We start from the raw sequence: 8,037 nt of genomic DNA on the forward strand, positions 1-8,037 counted from the left end.
AAAATTTTAGACTATTCTAATCTCCACAGACAAATTTTGCTACATTCTCTATGGCTCACAGCAGGTTTAATGGATAGCAAGAGAATGCAGTAAAGTGTGAACCAAAACATTAACTACAAACAAAGAGAAATTTCTTCTCAGCCACTATCATTTCCAGCTTTTAAGTGGCAGAGGATCCTAGAATCCTAATGCAGATAATAATGCATCTGTTGTAGCTTCCATAGAAACAAATCACAGGCATTGCTTTTGGGACAACCTACATATTTAATGAGTTACAAAGTGGAGCTGAGGTCTTTGAACCCGATTTCTCTCTCCGCTACAACAGGTAAAAGATTGTCCTTGCAGTGTTAGGGTTTGCACCGAAGTGCTGAAAACAAAGCTCATGGGGAACTGTGGCTGAAATACAAGGTTGTGGCTATAAAAGGAGAAGTGAATGTTGCAAGATGAAACAGCTTCTGAGGAGGCAAAAAAGAAAGGTGTGGTGCATTGACCTTAGCCGGCTGACCACACTGCTCTCTGTTCACCTCCTCATGAAGTCGGTGGGAGAAAACAAAAATCAAAGCTGATGGGCCAAGGTAAATGTAGGATCACTTACCCATTCCCATTGTGGGTAAGACAGGCTCCATGGGCTGCCAGGCTGCCTCTTCTCTTAGCACTCAGTGCTCTCTTCCTCCCCTCTCTATTTTCCCCTGACCTCAATGTTAGCAGAGTAATTTCTGCTTTTCCTTTGCCCCACTCTCCAGTGTTTAGCCTCTTCTGGAACATTCTCACAGCAGCTCTGCTGACAGCTCAGCACTTTCTCTTCAGAGAGCCAATCCTGCAGCTGCTGCTGCCAGCTCCTGGCTGCTCACAACAAAAGGTTTGGGGAGAAAATGGCGTAAGTTTTAAAGAGTTTTCGAAGTCATTTCAGCGTAATAATGGACCTTAGTCTAGGAAAAACTGTAGTTGAAGTTAAGTCTGGAATAGAGGCATGAAACGTAAAACAAGTTGAAAATTACTGATACAGTACTTCCTACTTAATGAAATCATTGAGACTGTTCATCCCAATTTAGGGCAATGTGCGCTCAAAATCTGAAATATTCTAGTCTCTGCAGTGTTTCATTTAAAACCTTAGTAAAGACTGGCTATCAGAGACCACAATTTTCTCACGGCAGAAGATAAAGAAATGGCCAAAAATGCCACCACAGCATTTGTTTGAAATGCATGATGAAGTGTTCAGTGTGGTGCTGTTCAATGCAGTGCTTCCACTGGAGGTTTTTTCCATTCCATCTCTGCTTCCTTTGTAGTAGTTATATCACATACCATGCATCATCATCACTTCTTGTCTAATCACCTTAGACAATTATTTCAAGCTCTTTCAAGTATTATGAGCTTGGTAGAAAATCAGGACCATCTCGGGAAGCTGTTTTTTAAATATTGCAGAACTTTACTCTTTTTTTTCTTTCCAGTAGGTTTGCAGCAAAATCAGTCAAATTATATTAGTTATGCTTTAAATTCCAATTTTCACAGTTCTTTCGTTCTGTATCTCCTTCCTTTTTTCATCTCAACACCTCACTTCCTTAGAGTTTTAGTGTAACGAATCTCAAACTCCAGTGAATAAAGTGAAATAGAAAAAGAGGAAGCTATCATGAGCTTCTGAATTTGTGTCTCCCAGGTTCAGAAAGTTTTCTGGGGTTTGATGATATTCCAGCCATTTCTATAGTTATTAGCTAGTGTTGCTGCTCTATACAGTCTTTCTTATTTTGTCCATCAATAGTTATTCACCCTAGAAAACAGGACTGGTGAAAATGAGAAAGTAAACAAACAAAAACAGTTGATAATGTGTACTGGTTCTGTTTCTTAAAATGGTTTGGAAACATTGATGCCACCACATCTGAAAGCTTCTAGTAAGTACACAAATAGGTCCCATCATATTGTTACATTAATATTTGTTCAAAATTAGAACAAAATTACTTTATCTACTTTCAAAAGCATTCTGCTGCTCTCTAGTCTCCCTGGAAGTATTTGGGAAATTGTTCTTTAGTTTTCTCTGTCTTGTTGTGAAAATATATTGAGAGTTGTATTTGCAGATAACTGAAGCTCTTAGGTAATGCATTTACATAAAGTATCCAAATGATTGTTTCAGAAGTGAAATGCACAGTCTCACCAGTATAACTATTCCCGGGAAAGCTCATTACCACACTTCAGAAAACACAGTCTGCTGTCCTCACACCAAGATCATGCGGGAGCTGAACCAAGAGGATGGCGCATCTCATCTTGTGGCTCTGTGTGTCTACTACCAGGTCAGTGCTGCAGTGAAAGTCTGTGTAATCTTTTTCTTGGCCTGTCTCATGTGATATCTTCTATTTGTGTGTTTTCAGCTGTGTAACCTTTTGAAAAAGCCATCTTTTTAGTTGTAGTTTTTTGTGTATTTTCCTCACCTGAAAAAAAAACCAAAAACAAACAAACAAAAAAAAAAACAAAACAGGTAGTAACACAGTCAAAATCTGCCTCTAGCTGTTATACTTCCACAGGTTAAAGTGTTTCTCCGCATTTTACAGACATTTCTGAAAGTTTAACCTTTATTATACAAGTCAAGCTGTCCCACAGTACAGCTTTTTGCGTATCAGCATGAGTGCTTCTCAAACTATTCTATAAGAGCTCGACAAGGACTTCCAGTGTGTTCTGTCATTTTCATGGATTGCTTTTTTTCCAGGCATTCTATTTGAAAGAAAGAAGTTACAGTTTTTCTTAGTATACTAACGTATTTTAACCTTAAATTGAAAAGATCTGCTCTGCAAAAAAGCAGCCCCATAGTTTCATTATAAGGCCTTTTGTTTGTTTATACTGTAATATATAAAAGAGGTTGTAGTCAGGGTAATTAAATTGTACAATTTTCTCCACTCTAACTTATGCATATGCTATTGGAATTTGCAAATAGCAAGCATTAGCCTAGATGTTTCTTTTAATTACACCTTTGTAAATACTCATCATCACTCAATCTAACTCCAGATCTTCTGTTGATCACAATGTAGGGTTACCTTTATTTTGCAGTGCTTGACAGCAAATGGTAATGATAAAACTGTAAAACTATGAGAAATCTGTAACAAAATTTCAGTGGCTATGTTTATGGAGGTTTAAAGCTTCATGATGAATTGAAATAACAACCTTATTTTTCTTTTAAATAATCTGTCATGGAGGTTCATTTACATTAAGGTTGTAATGTCTTTTGCATATAATGAGTTTCATTTGATAACAGTTGTTTAAACCAAACATTATTTGTGAGAAAGCAAACAGTATTTATAAGGTGTGAGAGAAAACATGTTTTCTTTTTCTCTGGGGAAACTTGAATCAACAGTTTTGGAAATGGTTTTACAAATCATATTTTACTGTCTCTGTTGTTTCCCAAGATCTGTGTTCTTAAATTAAGGTAGCTTAAAATAAATCTGCAATCTTCTTTGGACCAGAAGAACCTCATAAAAATGATTTTGCTTTGCTTCATTACAACACCTGTTTGCAGTGAGATGGGATCTTACCTATTTCTGTAATAAAATGCCATGCTAGAGCTGTGCTCTTAATTATGCTGCTAAATAATGGGACACATTTAAAGCCTTTCCACTCCATCTCCCATTTCTCATTAGTGTCACTTATGAGTTATTTGTCTGCCAGTTTTTGCTTTTCCACACACACACAAAAACCTGTGTTAAATGCATGTTTTGATATAAAATGAATGAGTAATTAATAGTCCCTCTTGTTTCAGAATTTACTCCTTAATAGCAGAAAAAATTGCCACGTGTTTTATTGAAAACCAATGCAGTTATAAGCAATGTAGGCATCAGTGCTTCAATGTATTTTATTGTTGGGGGCAAAAAAATAATTCTTAATAATGTAATTTTAATAATTAAGCAGTAACAATTAGATAATGGTTTTCTAAATCATCTTTTTCACTTCGCATGTTGAACAAATGAGGTATTTTTCAGTTGTATCAGCTTTACATATACACTGCCTATCAGATATGGGATACGTTGAGTTGAATATCACAGCTGGTAAAGAGTCTGAATTTGAAAGCTTGTAGTAGCAAATAGGTAATGAATAAGTTTAAAAACTGTTAAAATTTTTTGCTGGTAACTGTCTTTCACATTGCAAAAAATTACTGAACATCTAAAAAGTTATTGGAAGTGTTTATGGAGTTAAATACTTAGAAGGAGTTATTGGTTGAAAGTGTCAATATAATGTTAATAACATTATTTTAAATTGACAGTAGTGACCATTAATCATTACTGGATATTAAAATATATCTACCTATCAGTTAGAACACTTGAAATGCCTAATATTAAATGACTAGAGGAAATTGTTAAATGGAATTCCACTTTACAAAAAAAACTAATTTCCTTTAATATGCCTTACATTTTGCTTGAGAAGAAAAACTAACTTTCACGGATTGTCTAAACTAGTGTTTTAATTACCTGATAGAACAGGCAGGAAGAGATTTTGGAGTATTTTTCTTCTCAGAAAGCATAAAGTAACTTTTTGACAGTTTCAAGTTAATGTTAGAGTCATGCCAATGGCAAGGAGAGCAGAAAAAGCACAAGTACGTCATTCTGACTCAGCATAAATGAGAATCTGAGCTAATTAGTGGCACTGTTACACTAGCATAATACTTGTTGGGGATGCACAGTCCGGAACACAAATAGCTTGTATGGGCCACTGCGCTGCCAGCCTTTGTTCCAGTCATGGTTTTATAATTTTGTAATTTTGCTATCAGTATTCCACATCTTAACATCATATAAAGCATGAATAATTTTACCGGATGTGCAACTTACAGAAGAAGACTACATATCCCAGAGAACATCACGGTCGGAGATAAGTCACGGGACCTGGACACTATATTATCTTACTCCCAGGCTGGACTGACTTCTTTCGAGTTCTGGCATCCAAGAGAGCCTGTGGGAGCCTTCCAGCCATTTTGCCTAGAGTTACAGTAGGCCTCTCGGTTTTGGGACTCATTCTCTCTCCTGTTTTGCTTGATTTGTTAGCCTTAATTTCAATTATATTGTGCTATCCTATAGTTCGATATAGTATTTAGCAAATAAGTGTGCCTCCTAAGATCATTGCCATTGTTTTCTTTGCTAATTAACTTTTTCCTTCCTTTCAGGCTAGCGGCCCTGTGGGGCCAGCGGCCCCCTGTCACAGACACAGGTAGATTTTCAGTTAACCCGTGACAGTTCCATGTCAGAAACTATTCAGTTATAGTACAGACAACCAGCCCTCTTTATAACCCTTATTGCATTTGGCACATTTAGTGGGCTGTGCTGGCCTTGCTGTGGGAAATGCAACTAAACTGTGGTCTTGTTAGAGACACAAACTCAAACGTCCCTGAAATAGAGGTTGATGAGGCATGTTTAAGTAGGTGTCAGGCTTTAGGCTGCTGACTTCCTTTCAGTACTTCAAACAAGATAATACTATTTTCACCAACAACATTAATACAAAATTCAATTTCCTGTATGCAAAAAGCTCTGTTACTTAATATAATTTCTATCATTTTGTTCTGCATAAAATATAGTGTGCATATATGTTATGCAGAAGCCAGAACTTTTGGTAGAATCTTTTTAATAAAAAAATAAAAAAATAAGAAAAAATACCAATGAAAAGGATGAGAGATGGAAAAGCAAGAGAGGAAGCATTACAAAAGTGAGGTCAGAGAGCAGTAAAGAAGAGCAATAAATGATGGAATTGCCAGAAGGTGAATGGCCTTTAAGAATTAATGGCTTTTGCTTCATCTTTGGTCTTTCAGCCTTTCTCCAAATATGAGAAAAAATACCCTCATGACATGCTAAATCAGTGCAGGTGAGAGGAAAATGGAAACTTTTTTCCTTTAAAGCCCAGAGAAGATTTTAATTTTGCAGACAGGAGAGGATAGAACTATGCAGTGTCAAAAAGGGTATAGTCAGAAAATGCGGAGTTGGAAGGCTCAATCACTGGATGAAACTTGACATATATAAACAGACCTCAGCAGGAGAGCTGTGTGATTATCTCATCGTTCTCCTTTGCCTCCTTTTTCTAACAAAAAAGAACGTGATGTAGGCCTTAAAGAACACCCAGTTAGTCCAAAGTCAATAGATAACAAGGTTGGACCTTTACAGATCATGAAACTGATTAATATCCTCTAAGAGACTTAGTGCATAAGATTCCCTAGGGAGAAATAACTGATTTTAAATCAATTTTTGACAGGTCCTTACTTTATACAAGGTTATTCAGAAGAGGTCAAAGACAGATTAGCTGCATAGTCGTCTCTACAGCAATATGTGTGGGGATGAGAAGGACATGAAAAAAATTCTTCTGCTTTTCTGGAAAATACAAGTAATTGTTTGACCCTTGGAGCTGTGTTCAAATGAATTCCATGTAATTTAATTTTTATGGATTAGAGACTCTTTCAGGTGTCTTAGTATGACTCCAACCCCACAGAATTTTTGCACCCAAAGTTTTGGTTTGAAACTGTACCAGTAAAGCAATATGCATCTGTGCAGGCTAACAGAAATTGTTCATTTTATTCTTGAATTGATAGCATGCTTTACCCTGACCTATACCAAATAACACTCTCCAAACAAATTTCTGCATATAGTCTGGGGGATTTGCACAAGCCAGAGGCCATCCCCAAAATGACTGACAATGACCAATGATATTTGGTCATGCAGATAGGAGAGGTAGGGGGAAAGACTTTTATGAACAGTCTGTGCTGTTTGGCCTTAAGGCTGTGCAACACTTCCTGAGACTGAATTATATACTGAAATAGGCGTTGCAGAGGGGACCTTCTCCTGATTAGACTGAAAGCTCATTAATTATCATCAGCATAATTAATGTTGAAAAACAAAGAGCACAACAAAGATGTTCTTAAACAGAGAAGGTGATTTAACATCTGTCTGGTTCAAAGAAATACATGTAAATTTTGCAAGTCTGAGTAGAGCAACTAATGTAGATAAAGCAGTAAGATCCTTCTTTGGGTCTTTGAATTAATGCTGGGAAAAGACAATAACGTAACCTTGTGTAATACTGACAAATATTAGATTAGCATCAGACTATGAATTCTTATGATTATCACTTGTCTACTTATTGAATATAAGATAACTGCAACTAATTAGGAATATAAAAGAAAAGAAAGATAAGTGCATACAAACATTACAAGCAGAGATTAGAAGTCTATTTATATGCTGTTATTTTTAGGGTAGGATTTCTATACAAAAGCACTGATAAAGATATCTATTGTTACCAGCAGATCTGATGTGCAGTTATGTTATTATATCTCACTATATATCTAAAAAGACACAGTAAATAAATCAGAAAACAGAATGCTATAGCCCTGAAGATGCAAACTGGTAGTGCAGTACACTACAAAAACATTTTTATGTTGGAATGTATCCTACGGATTTGTGCTTTCAGATTGCTAATTTAGTGGAGCACTAAGATTTGAAAAAAGATGTTATGTGGAATTTTTTGAGAAACTGATTTAGATGTGTTAGTATCTCCACTTGTCTGACAGCAAGTATTCTTAATGAAAGCGATCGTTTATGTTGTTACAAATTTATTTTATTAAGCAATGAGGTTTTCAGTTGTTTGTTTTTCTGTGGTGTTAATGACAGGCATAAACACACAAACACAATTAAGATATTTTGCCTTAAAACAATATAGGAACAAATAGAAATGTGGTAAGCACCTTAGAAGCAGTTTTTCTCTAATAAAAAGAAGTCTGAAATAACTCCTGAATGCATTAAATAATCCCTGAAATATTTATTGATGTATTAATAATACAGGTCTAAAATGGGTATATGAAGATGTAACGCTATTGGCGCTATCATATTAAAATTAGAATAAGGTGAATAAAAATGGAGTTTGAACTTACTAATTACTCAACACTCAGAAAGGCATAAGTAAATCTAGACCCATGGAAATATCAAGTAGATGAAAGTGATCTAATGGTTTAGGTTCAGAATTTAAGTTCTATTCCAGTGTTGGATCTTTGATTTCTTGTGGAAAATAATGAAGAATCAATAGTTGATTCAC

This window comes from Coturnix japonica, chromosome 4 (genome assembly GCF_054131305.1).
Source record: "Coturnix japonica strain WE chromosome 4, WE-NBRP24, whole genome shotgun sequence".
NCBI lineage: Eukaryota > Metazoa > Chordata > Aves > Galliformes > Phasianidae > Coturnix > Coturnix japonica.